The following is a 13,697-nucleotide window of genomic DNA, read 5'->3' as shown; positions in this document are numbered from 1 at the left end:
TTTTTAATAATTTCACAACTAAATTAGAATATGATAAATGAATGACATCAATTCAATCAAACGGGTATAAAGAATTATATTAATTTGAGTTTATTTATTTAAGCAAATTTAGTATCACTTGCTTAAATTGCTTAGATTATATGTATCAAAAATTTTCACATGCATATGCGTGTGGAAACCACGTGTTTAAAACACAGGTGTATATTTTAAAATAACATATAATAAATAATGAAAAGGAAGATTTGAAACTAATAATAATAACAACACATATGTAATATATACGGAATTAAAATAAAAAATTGTCTAACTTGTGGAAAAAAGAAAATTGAAATAGGTAAATACATCATATTAAGAATATTAAATGCACTCTAATTGTTTATCATGATATTGTCATTTTTTTCTATAACACATCAAAAAGTTATCAAGTTAGTGAAAAGAAAATTCAATATTAAAAATCTATATTTTAATAATTAAATATCAAGTTGACTTGTAACACCAATGCAATCAATGAGATTAAATAAATAATGAAATGTATGATTTGAAAATAATTAATCATAGGATAAAAAAAATGATGAATTCTCTCTGTTTCAATGGTAATGACGTTTTTCAAATCGAAAATTCTGGTGGTGATCTTGGTTCAGCCGGTGAACGTAACACTAAGAAGGTTCGCTTTAATGATTTCATCCCGATAACGAATTCGGAAATGGTTGATTGTTCATCTCCAGAATAAGGGTTGTCTTGGAAAGAGATGCTTTTGAAGATGAATACGCAAGAACACTGGGGATAATGGAGTAATCTTATCTAAAGAGGAGGACGACTTTGCAATACTAGATAGAGATATCAAAAAATCCATAGTAAACGATATTTCATCGATTGAATTATTTCGTCGATTGAATTTTCTGACAGGTTAAATCAATTATTAATCGATCACATGGCTACCTCGGTGGTGATCAAACTTTTAGGGAGGAATATAGGGCTTTGCGGCACTTCAAAAACGAATCTATGGAAGCCATCCTTGCCTTTTCAATTGATGGACATCGAAAACAAGTATTATTTGGTTAAGTTCCAAAGTCCTGAGGATTATCATAGGGTTCTTTCTCAAGGTCTTTGGACCATTTTTGGTCAATATCTAACGGTTCAACATTGGACTGTGGAGTTCAATCCCGGGAAACCTTATCCTAGTGTAGTCATGACATAGATCCATTTCCCGGGGCTTTCAGGTCACATATACAAGAAGAAAATTTTATGGGAAATAGGATTGGTGGGAATGGTAGTAAAATTGGATCTAAACACAGATAATAATGCGAGAGGCCGGTATGCCTGAATGGCTGTGTTTGTTAATCTGGAAAAGCCATTAATCTCTAATGTTTTAATTAACAAAACCATTCATCGAATCGAGTATGAATCCTTACCAGTTGTTTGTTTCTCTTGTGGTGGTTACGGTTACTTCAAGGAAAATTGTGGTCTTTTGAGAGAGAAGGCGTTTGATCCAATAAGGATGAACTCGTCACCGAAGACGAAAAATGTTGCTCACCCCTCGACTGTAGGGAACAATGCTTTTGGGCCTTGGATGCTGGTGGAATGCAAAAATCAACATCAATCAAAGGAACCACGAAACCAGGGAAAAAATAATCCAGGAGAACAATCTTCGGGTTTTCGTTTTTGAACGTTGAGCGTTTTAGAAAAGGAAACAAACTAAAGGGGAAAGAAATTTCTACAGAGGATGATACCATGGAAATTCTGTTGGTGGACATTTTTTCTCCTCAACGAAAAATTGGAGAGGAAAAGCAATTTTTTGAACATAATAGTGTTAGGTTGGGGCCTTTAAATAAAGTAGGCCATACCCGATCTATTAAAGGTGATTTGGCTGTGTTGAATTTGGAAATTGGAAATTGGAAATTCAAATGGACAGGCGATTGGGGCAACAAAAGTTTCGAATGGCCCAATTATTGTTAATGGCAAGGGTAGTGGCCCAAGTTCAGAAGCCATAGGAAAGAGCGGGACATCTAGGGCGTAAAAGACCACGGGAGCTGCTGGATCAGAAACCCAAAATTGCAAATTTCCAAGTAATTTTGAATCCTACAAATTTTTCTTCCACTCACAAGTTTCCTATCCCATTTTTTTTTTGTTTCAACTCTTTGCGAAATTGGGTATCTGGCTATCAATAATCATGGAAATTGTGAAGGGATTAAGGCATGACTCAACCCAACATTTGAAGGGCTTGAAGGAGTTGAAGTCCAGACAACCGAAGGCATTTTTAACCCCAGAAAGCATACTGCGGTTATTTTCAAGGAAAATTGCAGCAAAAAAAAGCAGAATTTTTTTATTAAAAAAATTTAGCGACCTTAGGCGAGGATAAAGCAAGTCCTAAAGATAAGAAAAATAATAGCAGAGATATTAGTGGGCATGGTGGTCGGAAGCCTGTTAATGCTCTAAGGGGTCAAGGAAACCGCTTCAAATCCTCCAAGAATGTAACACCCACTAACTTGTCTCCGTTGTCGGATAAGGGCTACGGAGCATTACAGCACAAAATAGAACCTTAATCATCGAAACATGGATCAACATGCAATTGACATATTTATTTTTGATAACGTAATTTAAATATGATAAAATACTTTTATAAGCATTAAATCGAGCTTGATTGGCCCTAAAAATAGTTTAGGAACAATTACGGACTAACTCGAAATAAATTAGAAAGTTTAGGAAAAAGTTCAAAAAATTGAAAACAAGGGGCACACGACCGTGTGACATAACATAGGTTGTGTGAGTATTTGAAATATGGGACACACGACTATGTCCCAACCCGCGTCTCTACCGGTTAACTCACTGACTTGGGTCACACGGCCGTGTTGCAGGCTGTGTGAATCTTGCACCTAACAATAATATGACACACGACCGTGTGGGGTGGTCGTATGTGGCACACGATCCTATGACAGCCTGTGTCCCAGGCCGTGTGCAGCCCAAATTACCCCCAAAACAAGCCATTTCAAAAACCATTTCTTAACCACCAAGCCATACCATCTATAGCTACTTTCACATGCTTAAATCACATTCCAAAATCACCTAAAACATGTCAAGAATCATTCAACCTATACCTAACTAATGTGCCTTTATTAGATATCACAACTCATTCACCTAAAACACATCAATTTCAATATCATAAGTCCATGAACAAAACATACATCGCACACATTATATAATTACTTTATTTTCAAATCATACCTAGCCTAATTCACATGATCAAAAGCACATTCAAAACACCAACATCATGCCATTATTCCATATAACAACTACTATCTATAAGGCATGCATAAGGGTTCATCAACTCATATTTGCACCTATTATTTACATGCCATTATCTAACACCACTAACCACAACAAACTTGGCACAACTCAAAATAAGCCAAATCACTTGAATAACCTTTTAACCCTATTACATGCCATTTATAAACATTAACCAAAACTACCAATATAGAGAATGGATAATGTGGGGATCCTCAGAAGAAATTCCAATCGATCGAGCTTTCCGATGATCTACAAATAAAGAAAACAACTATATAAGCAACTAGTGCTTAGTAAGCATATAAAGGAAACTTAAACTTACCGAACATATTAAATTAAACAACCAAAAATACTTTCATCATGTCATATGCCAAACTTCCTTTCCTATACACACCACATCATAAGGTTAGTAAGTATAATATTACATATAAGTTCCAAGTAAATCATGACACATACATAATAAGCATTTAGACTTTATATATAATCCATCACATATATATATATATCCATTACACATTTTTCTCATTTGAATCCACATAGTTAGTAGATAATAAGTAAACATAACATCTATGAAACACAACATATATTAATAAATGAATTCCATGCATATTTCATCCATCACATAATAAATTCACATCCTTTTCATTTCATATATGCATATTCATCTTTCTATTTCATATGAGCATTAGTAACATTAAGTTTTTATACATATCTTTCCATTAACCTTTTCTTACTTGTTGAACTATATAGAATAACATCGGATATTTGGGAATGCTCACACATAGTTTTCCTTTTCATGTAACCGTAACCTTTCTAATAGTACTCACACGAGCTGTGAAATGGGTCTGCTCACACAAGCTATGGGTTGGGATGTTAGCTACACGATGCTACTCACACGAGTTATGAAGAATCCGCAGCAAATGCAGGACCTTAGCCATCAGTAGGACATCCAGGACCAACACCCAAAAGCGTATAATCCCTAATGACATGTCATTTGTATCCTAAGTATTCACAAGGTTCAAATGGGACCTTTGCGCATATCTAATTCTTTAAATTTCATTATATTATACCATTTCACACATGCTTCATGGAATACACATTTTTCAATTTACACACCTAAACTCTTTTCTTTCATTCCATTATATCATTCTATTGCACCTTAAGTGAAGTTCATATTTTTAATTTATATAGACTTCAATTTAATTAGCTTCACTACTTAATCTATTATACCAAATTAATACACAACTATTAATCTAATTATGCATATCACAAATATTAATTAACATTCTATCCAAAACAACAATAACAAATTTAATCATTATACGAACTTACCTCAGTTAGAACAGTTGCTAAAATAGAGTCAACAAATAGTTCGAAACCTTAGCTTTTTCTTTGATTTCAATCCAATTGTAGCGTTTCTTGATCTAAATAATATAAATTCATTTAATAAAATAATTCAAATAGCTTAAAATAATTAATTCAAGCTTATAACACATTTTAATGTGAATTTATAAAATTACCCCAACATTTTTCCTTTTATTCAATTTAGTCCTTAGACCCATAACTTACAAATTTACCATTTTTAAAAAAGAACCTATGTTATCCGATTTTCTTAGGGATCCAAAACAACCTACATCTTTCACAAATTCACATTATTTTCCTTGAATTTTACTACTTAAACAATTTAATCCCTAACATTCAACATCACTAAAAACCACTTAACAAAATACTTATATCTAGCTATCAACTTTAATAATTCATCCATTAAAATAAAATAAAAAAAACCACCTTAAAATCATTCATGGCAAATCCTTAAACCTTTAACAGTTCTACAAATTGACCTCCAGGCTAGTTAGATTAAGCTAATACGAACTCAAAAACATAAAAATCACTAAAAATAGAGCTCGAAAACATACTATGCATGAGATTTAAGCTTTGGCCGAAAGCTTTTTTCACCTAATAATGGTTTTCGGTTTGCAAAATAGAAAATTGAAGAAGATGATAACCTTTTTGTCTTTTAGTTGGTTTTAACATTTTAATTTAATTATCAAATTACAAAGCTAACCATTTTAGACTATTAAAATTACACCAAAAACCAACCAATATCATCCACTAACCACAAATATGGTATAATTACCAACCAAGTCCATTAATTCACCTTTTCATAGCTATTTGATCCATTTAAATAATAGAATTCAACTTTTGCAGCTTTTACAATTTATTCATTTTCAATTAATTAACTATCTAAACATTAAAATTTCTTAACCAATTTTTAATATGACCCTAATAACACTCCATAAATATTTTTGGGCTTGGTTTATAGAAACAATGTCTCAATACCTCATTTTCTAAAACCACTTAACTTTAGGATTTTCCTCTTAAACCTAATTATTCATTCAAATAACATAAATGATCAAATCAGATTTTTAATAATATTATATTTGACTCGTAAATATTAAATAATAATATTTACAGACTTGCTCGTCGAATTTGTGGCCTCAAAACTACTGTTTCCAACATCACTGAAAAACGGATTGTTATAGGAAACTCTCAGATTCTTTTAACAGAATTCATGGAGGCAGCGATGAAGCTCATCTCGGCTCAGCATCTAGCAAAGTAATGGCCGGTACTACGGATGCTGTAACGCCCCAAAATTTTTATTTTTGTTTCTGTGGAGATGTGACACAAATGTGTATCTCCTTCAGTGGTTAAGTGTTCTGGGTGTGTGTGTGAGGTCCCAAGTTCAAGCCTTGTCTTGGGAAAATTTTTTTATTTTTTTGAATAAAGCCTTAACCTTACTCAATAGGCTTAAGTTTAATTATTGGTAAATAATTAACAGAATGAGCCTACTGGTTTGATGGTTAAGGGGAGTGCTAGTAAGTTGAGGGTTAGTAGTTCAAATCCTTGTGTGGGCAATATTTTTGTTCTGCTCCAGGATTAAAAGTTGTACTGAGGTTGGTTTCTAGGTAGTGGAGTTTGATGGAGAGAATTAAGGGGGGAAGTTATCAGATTATTTTTCCTTCTGTTCCCTTTTTGAAAAATTTCAGTTTTCTCTATTCTTCCTAAATTCCTGACGCCGTTTCACATTTCTCCTTCTTCTGATTTTGTTCTCTCTTCCTTTTCGTTTTCTCTACGTGGAGGTTCTATCGCAATCTTACCTCCCAATTTCGGCTTTCTAGTTCTGCAGTAAGTATTAATTAGGAGGTTTGTTTTATTTGTTAACTTTCCTCTAAAGTGTTTTATTTATGCCAATTATGGGAGGATTCAAGGGCTCGTACTCACTCCTCAGAGTGTTAGTTGTATGGGAACTGATGTTCGTCGTCTGAAGGTAAGGATCGGTCACTTTTTGGGTAAAAACCTTGATTTGAGTTGATTCTAGATCGTATTATAATCGATTAAATTAGTTTTATTTGTTCAACTATAGGTTTTGGAGTGCTTGAGGATTTTTTAAGCATCAATCGAAACTAGGTGTGTACCCGAAAAAGTAAAAAAGAGGCTTTGACAAAAGCTAAAAACCTTTTTGTCGATGTCACACGGCCGTGTGGTAGGTCGTGTGCCATAACATGGGCGTGTGATCGACAAGGCCAGGCCGTGCGCACTAAACACGGCCGTGTGATGGCCAAGTAAGCCGTGTGCGACACACGGGCTAGATTGAATAGGGCCGTGTGGGCTACACGGGCGTGTGGACCCACACGTGTAGTCCATACAAGTGTGTGAGATTCTGGGCCAGGTCGTCTGATCTACACGGCCAAAGCCAATTTGGGCCATGTGGGCCACACAGGCGTGTGGGCCCATACGGGCAGGCCTTATAGGGGTGCGAGCCTATTTTTTTGAAAAGTTCTTTAAGGTTGTACGGGTCACCCAAGTCAATTGTGGACTTACTGTAGGGTCAGTATGTATTACTTAGACCTCTATATGTGTAATCTGTCTGACTAATTTCTGTATTGAGCATGTGTGCTGATCTGAATGTATGGACTGTTAACTACATAATAGCATGTCATTTATTGTATGTTGCATTGCATCAGGGTGGGTTATTGTTATTTAGAGGAATTATTTGAAAGGCTATCAAGCCTGTTATCTGCTATCTAAACTACAAATTTCTGATTATGTGCCGCATTTTGGTATAGCATGGTGTGTAGGGATGGGTGGGTTGATTTAATCCTCATATGTTGTGTAGGGCTGGACAGAGATAGTGTGTAGAGGCCGGTGGGTAGGATTCTGATTTACTGTATCTGTATTCTGTATCTGATATGGGCCAAGGCCCTAACATAATTCTAAAATCGTACTCGAATGGGCTAAGGCCCAAATTGATTTTGTAATGGGCTCAAGCCTAGACTGTAAATAACTGTATTCTGATGTACAACTGTATGTATGATTTCTGTGGGGATTACACACTGAGTTTGCAAAAACTCTCCCTTTCTGTTTAATCAGTACAGGTAATCCCCAAACTTGATGGATCAGTACGATGGATGACTCGGCAGTGCCACACTTAAATTTTAGATTATTTTCCGTAAATTTTTAGATTTTATTACTTATTTGGGGGTTTGATGTAAATTTTAGACTTGGACTGTTTGGTTTTAAATTTGGGACTTTATATTGTTTTTATGGATCTTTAAACTGCAACTCAACAAAACACGGGTTTTCTATAAAAATTAAGGTTTTCGTAAATAAAAATGGTTTTTCTTAAATTAGATGGTTACAAAAGCTTCCACTTAAAAGACAAGTTTTGAGGCAAATCACCTAAAGCACGTTCTTTTAAATTAAACAAAAGTTACTTAACTGGAACGATTTTTAACTTGATAAGTTCGATTTCAAAATCCATTCCATATGACTTCGCTAGATTCGGCTATAACGTCTAGGCCGAGTTTAGGGTGTTACATTTAGTGGTATCAGAGTCAAGTTGCAAAACTTGACAGAATTGGTGAATTTGATACTCCTAATCCTTTAATTTCATGTTTTACATTTAGGTGAGCATAGGAGAGTAAAAAGAGTGAGAAACGGACCAAAAACAGAGAAAATGGACCCACGTGGGAAATCAACACGGCCTAGACTTCCTCACACAGGTGTGTCACACAGCTGTGTCCCTTTGGCAGGATTGAAGTACGACTTACACGGGTATACTGCACACTTGTGCCTGTTCAAAGCCTTGACTACGGGCTGGAGTAATCGCACACGGGCGTGTCCCTACCGAGCCCAAGTACAACCCTATTAGGAAAAGGCCAATTTTGGGGGCTCTTAGGCATTCTAAAGCTTATTTAAACACCTGAGGAGGCACTTAGAAGAGAGGCGTAGAGTAGGAAGTAAGGAATTACTCGAGGAAAGTCAATTGATCCATCTCAGAAGCCGAATTCATCATCAAGACTGAAGATCTCCCTTCAAGTTCCTTTAGGAGTTTTGGGCTTTCTTATGTTTTGTTATCTTTATGCTTTTGAGATGTTTTCTTTCATAAGTATGAACTAAATACCTAAGAGGAATGAAACCTAAGATGGATCTTATTATTATTATCTGAATTGTATGATAAATATTTGACTTGTTCTTAATTATGAGTTCTTAATTCTTGTTTTGATATTCCAGGATATTGATTCAAGTCAAGCTCTTATTCAGAGGAGGAATAGACCCTGTCTAAGAGTAAATTTGTCATAATTAAGCAGAGTTGATTGCACGCCTAGAGATAGGGTGATAAGATTTTGCCGGATTAGGGTGAAACCTAATAAGGGAATCTATAGATTGAGTTAATGCAATTCTAGGGTGTTAATTAGAAAGAGATTTCAATTATTCAACCTAGGGTTAGACGTTATTAGTCTCGAGAGAGATAATAATATAACTTAGAGATTTCTACAGATCATGCCAAATGAATAAATCATCTGATTCAGAGTCAAATAACAAGTGAAGTCTAGGTGGATTTTACCTTAGGTATTGTCTTAATCAATCGAATTTTCCTAAAAGTATTTTCCCAAATTTTCTTTCTGTGCATTCTTAGTTAGTGATTAGTTTAGATAACCAAACCTCTTAATTTTTAAGCTAAATAATAAAAAGGAAGTAAATACTAGCACTCGTAATTCCTTTGGGTTCGACAATCCGGTCTTGCTGAACTATACTATTGTTCGATAGGTACACTTGCTGAACTATACTACTGTTCGATAGTTAGTCTCAAGAACTATTCATTTATAAATTTTTAAAACCTGTTACGAATATCACACATCAAGTTTTTGACGCCGTTGTCGCGGAATTAGGATATTAGGAAAACTCGATTTTTATTACTTTAGCCATTTACTTTATTTGCAATATAATTTTTTATTTCCTTTCATTTTCTAATTTTTATCTTATATTCTTCTGACAGGTTTTTCTAGTTTATGACCAGAAGAAACCCGTCAGGACCACAACTTTTTTAAGGTGAAATTGATCGCACAATTCGCAGAAACCAAAGAGAAATAAGGGGAAGCTTACGACACACAGAAGAGTAAGAGGATGATACTTCAACCACAATAGAGGAGATGGCTGAAAACAAAGAAAATCTGCTACCTCCTGCGATTGCTGTTAATCAGAATCCTACTCCGCGCACTATGTATGATTATGCTAAACCTTTTTTAACAGGAACTGAATCGAGCATAGTTAGACCTACTGTAGCTGCAAATACTTTTAAACTGAAACCTAACACAATTCAAATGATACATCAATTTGTTCAGTTTGATGGTCTGCAGGACGAAGATCCCAAAGCTCACTTGGCAAACTTTTTGGAACTGTGTGATACATTTAAAATTAATGGCGTTTCTGAAAACGCTATTCGCCTTCGGTTATTCCCTTTGTCATTGAGAAACAAAGCTAAACAATGGTTGAACTCGTTACCACGGGGGTCAATCACTACTTGGGAACAAATGACAGAAAAATTTTTATTAAAATATTTTTCGCCGGCTAAAACGGCTAAATTACGTAATGATATCTCTTCTTTTGTGCAGAGGGATTTAGAAACACTCTACGATGCATGGGAGAGATACAAGGACCTTTTACGAAGATGTCCTCACCATGGGTTACCACTCTGGCTATAGGTTCAAAACCTTTCATAATGGCCTGAATCCTTCGACTCGACAAATGGTTGACGCAGCTACTGGCGGAACAATCAATAATAAGACACCTGAAGATGCCTATGAATTTATAAAGGAGATTTCACTGAATAACTATCAGTGGCAAGTCATGAGGACAAAGCCAACGAAAATAGCCGGCGTTTATAATGTCGATTCGGTCACCATGCTCTCTAATCAGGTAGAACTTTTGAATAAGAAAATTGACGATTTTCTTAGTTCTTTACAGGTTCACCAGTAATGTAGTGCGAAGTAAGTGGAGTGGATCAAGCAGTTCAGAATACCCACCTTATGGCCACAACATGGAGAACGAGCAGTTAAATTACATGGGTAACAATCCTCGATTTCAAAACAATTCTTATAGCAATATTTACAATGCAGGTTAGAGGAACCACTCAAATTTTTCATGGGGAGGCCAAGGAAATCATAAACCACCACCCCCTCCAAGCTTTCAGCAACCACCGTACCAGTAGGAGAAAAAGTTGAACCTTGAGGAGATGCTAACCAAATTCATCTCGGTGTCAGAAACTCGCTTTTAGAATACCGATACGACACTCAAAAATCAACAAGCATCAATCCAGGGGCTCGAAACTTAGATTGGACAGCTCGCCAAGTTGATTTCCGAACGACCACAAGGTAGCCTGCCAAGCAACACTGAATCTAACCCAAATGAGCAACTCAACGTCATTGCCATTCAAGATGAGGAAAGGTTAGTTGCAAAACCAAGGCTAGAAACAGTGGTAAGCAAAGGTAAGAATGAGGTAGGCCAAAATGACACAAAGCCGGTCAGTACAGAATATAAACCTTGTGTACCATAACCCAATGTGACAAGGAAAGACCGATTAGATGAATAATTTGGTAAATTCCTTAAACTTTTAAAGAAACTACATACTAACTTACCGTTTATTGAAGCCCTTTCGCAGATGCCAAATGCAGTCAAGTTTTTAAAGGAGCTTCTAACAAATAAACGAAAGTTGGATGAGGCGTCGTATGTGGAGTTGAATGCAGTTTGCTCAGTCATATTACAGAATAAGCTACCCAACAAATTAAAGGATCCATGGAGTTTTATGATTCCTTGTTTAATTGGTAGTTTAGATGTCCATAATGCATTGGCTGACTTAGGGGCAAGCATTAATTTTATGCCTTATAAAATGTTTAAACAGCTAGGTCTTGGGAAACCCAAACAAACTAGAATGAACATTCAATTAGCAGATAAAACTATCAGATTTCCTAAGGGTATTATTGAAGATGTACTAGTTAAAATTGATAGATTTATATTCCCAGTTGATTTTGTTGTTCTAGACATAGAAGAGGATAGTAACGTCCCCCTAATTTTAGGAAGGTCCTTTTTAGCAACCTCTAGAACGATTATTGACGTTGGCACATGTGAACTCACATTTTATGTGGGGGACGAAAAAATCACCCTTCAAGCTCGTAATTCGAATAACATATCGAAAATTGAAGGTGATTGTCCCAATCATTCTGCTAAAACTAACTATATGGTGCAACCTTCTTTGCAGGAAATAAGTTCGAAGAGTCTACACGAGCCATGTTCAAGCAACAACAAAAGACTTATCTATGAAGAACGCAGGCTATAAATCGAGGAACTAGATGAATGGCGGATACAGAAACCGAGAACATTTGATAAACCAAAATCGAGCCAGGGCGAGTTCAATATATCACCAAATTAACTTAAGGTTGGAGACAAAGTACTGCTAGATACAGCAGATCCTCGCATTACCACTTCTGAACCTAATGAAGAAATTCCTCTCACGGTACTCAGTATTTCCCCATATGGTACAGTCGAGGTAATTCACCCCAAATTCAAAATCTTTAAGGTAAACAATACTCGTATTAAACTTTATATTGATAAAGTTGAGAGCAGGGATAAGGAGTGTAAGCTCCTCAAACCACCATGATCAAACACCAGAGAGGTAAGTCGAGCTTAGAATATAAATAAACGCTTCTCGGGAGGAGGCAACTCGAGCATTAACAGTATTAATTTATTTAAATTTTAGCTTTTAACATCTAACATATTAACCGAATCATGGAACGCAGGCCTTCTAAAGACCACACAACCAGGCACACAGGCGTGCATTAGACCGTGTGAAAACAGGGCAACATTTTTCCCCAACACAGGAAGCGATAAGTCGCCACGGCCGTGCGACATGGCCGTGAGCAAACCTGCCAAAACAACACGGGCGTTCGACACTTTCGTGCCTTGAAACCGTGGGCGAACTTGTCAAATTAGCACGGGCATGCAACACGTCCGTGCCCTGCCCCCATGGTCGGCGCTGTCACAATAACACGGACATGCCCTACGGCCGTGTGCCTCAATTTCTTTATAAGCACCTAATTTTTATTTTAGCTTTATCTTTATATTTTGAAATTACTTTTTATTTCCTGTTAATAGTATTTTATCTTGAGTTTTTACAATTTTTATTTTCGGCTATTTCATTATGAGTAAATATGCTTCATTATATTTCCTAAAGAATTCCTGATTTTATCACAGTCATAAAGAGCTCTAAGGCTCATCATCAAACAGGAACTAAAAACTCCAACGACGCAGGACTTATGGACTAATGAACCTTTACCACCACCGGAGTATACTCTTCCAATCTCATCATTGCCTTGGCCGATTATTCTCCATAACTCCAATTCAAGGAATCCATTCGTCATTTAGGAAGTTTCACTTCTCTCCCTATCTTATGATTATAAATCTATCTTTGTCAATATATCTTTCTTTGTACATTGAGGGCAGTGTACATTTTAAGTGTGGGGGGTCTTTTATATCTATCATTAGAAATCCCTGAATTTTGTCTTATTCTCATGTGATTTACTCATATCACTATTAGAATAAATTTTAATTACTTTATTATTTTTATTGATATGTCTTGAATTAAAACATAGGCAATTATGCATTGATTGTTTAAACTTTAAGACATTAGGGAATCAAGCATGATAAGTTGATTTTTGAAGAATTAAAAACTTTTAGGTGTTTTCCTAAGTTTAGGTATTATCTTGAGTTGAAATTCACAAGTTTGAACATCAAAAAGCCATAATTTTTGTGATATCTCGAGCCTTTAGAGCATACTTTATTCCTTTCATGCTGACTTTCATTATGAGTGCGTCAATTTTGATTTGAAATTCTAGAACTTGCTTGATTATGCATGACAAGACCACACCATTTGATTTGATATGTCAAGATGATAAATGCACTTAGGTTTAACCCACTCTCTCCACAAAAGCCTACCTCCATAATTAACCCTTAGTGAACCCCTTTTGAGCCTAACAAGCCATTAATTGATTTACCCTCAATATTAACTCATAACCCAT

The 13,697-nt window shown here is 35.6% G+C and overlaps 1 non-coding gene across 1 annotated transcript; it reads right to left on the bottom strand.

The window, feature by feature from the left end:
- Window positions 1-10,205: 10,205 nt before the first annotated feature.
- LOC121217343 (small nucleolar RNA R71) lies at window positions 10,206-10,312 on the bottom strand. Its single transcript, XR_005913425.1, has one exon. It is a non-coding gene; the product is annotated as a small nucleolar RNA R71 (small nucleolar RNA).
- Window positions 10,313-13,697: the final 3,385 nt, after the last annotated feature.

This window comes from Gossypium hirsutum, chromosome A02 (assembly GCF_007990345.1).
Source record: "Gossypium hirsutum isolate 1008001.06 chromosome A02, Gossypium_hirsutum_v2.1, whole genome shotgun sequence".
Lineage (NCBI taxonomy): Eukaryota > Viridiplantae > Streptophyta > Magnoliopsida > Malvales > Malvaceae > Gossypium > Gossypium hirsutum.
The sequence above is the reverse complement of the archived record's forward strand: the minus strand, read 5'-3'. Positions and strand labels throughout refer to the sequence as shown.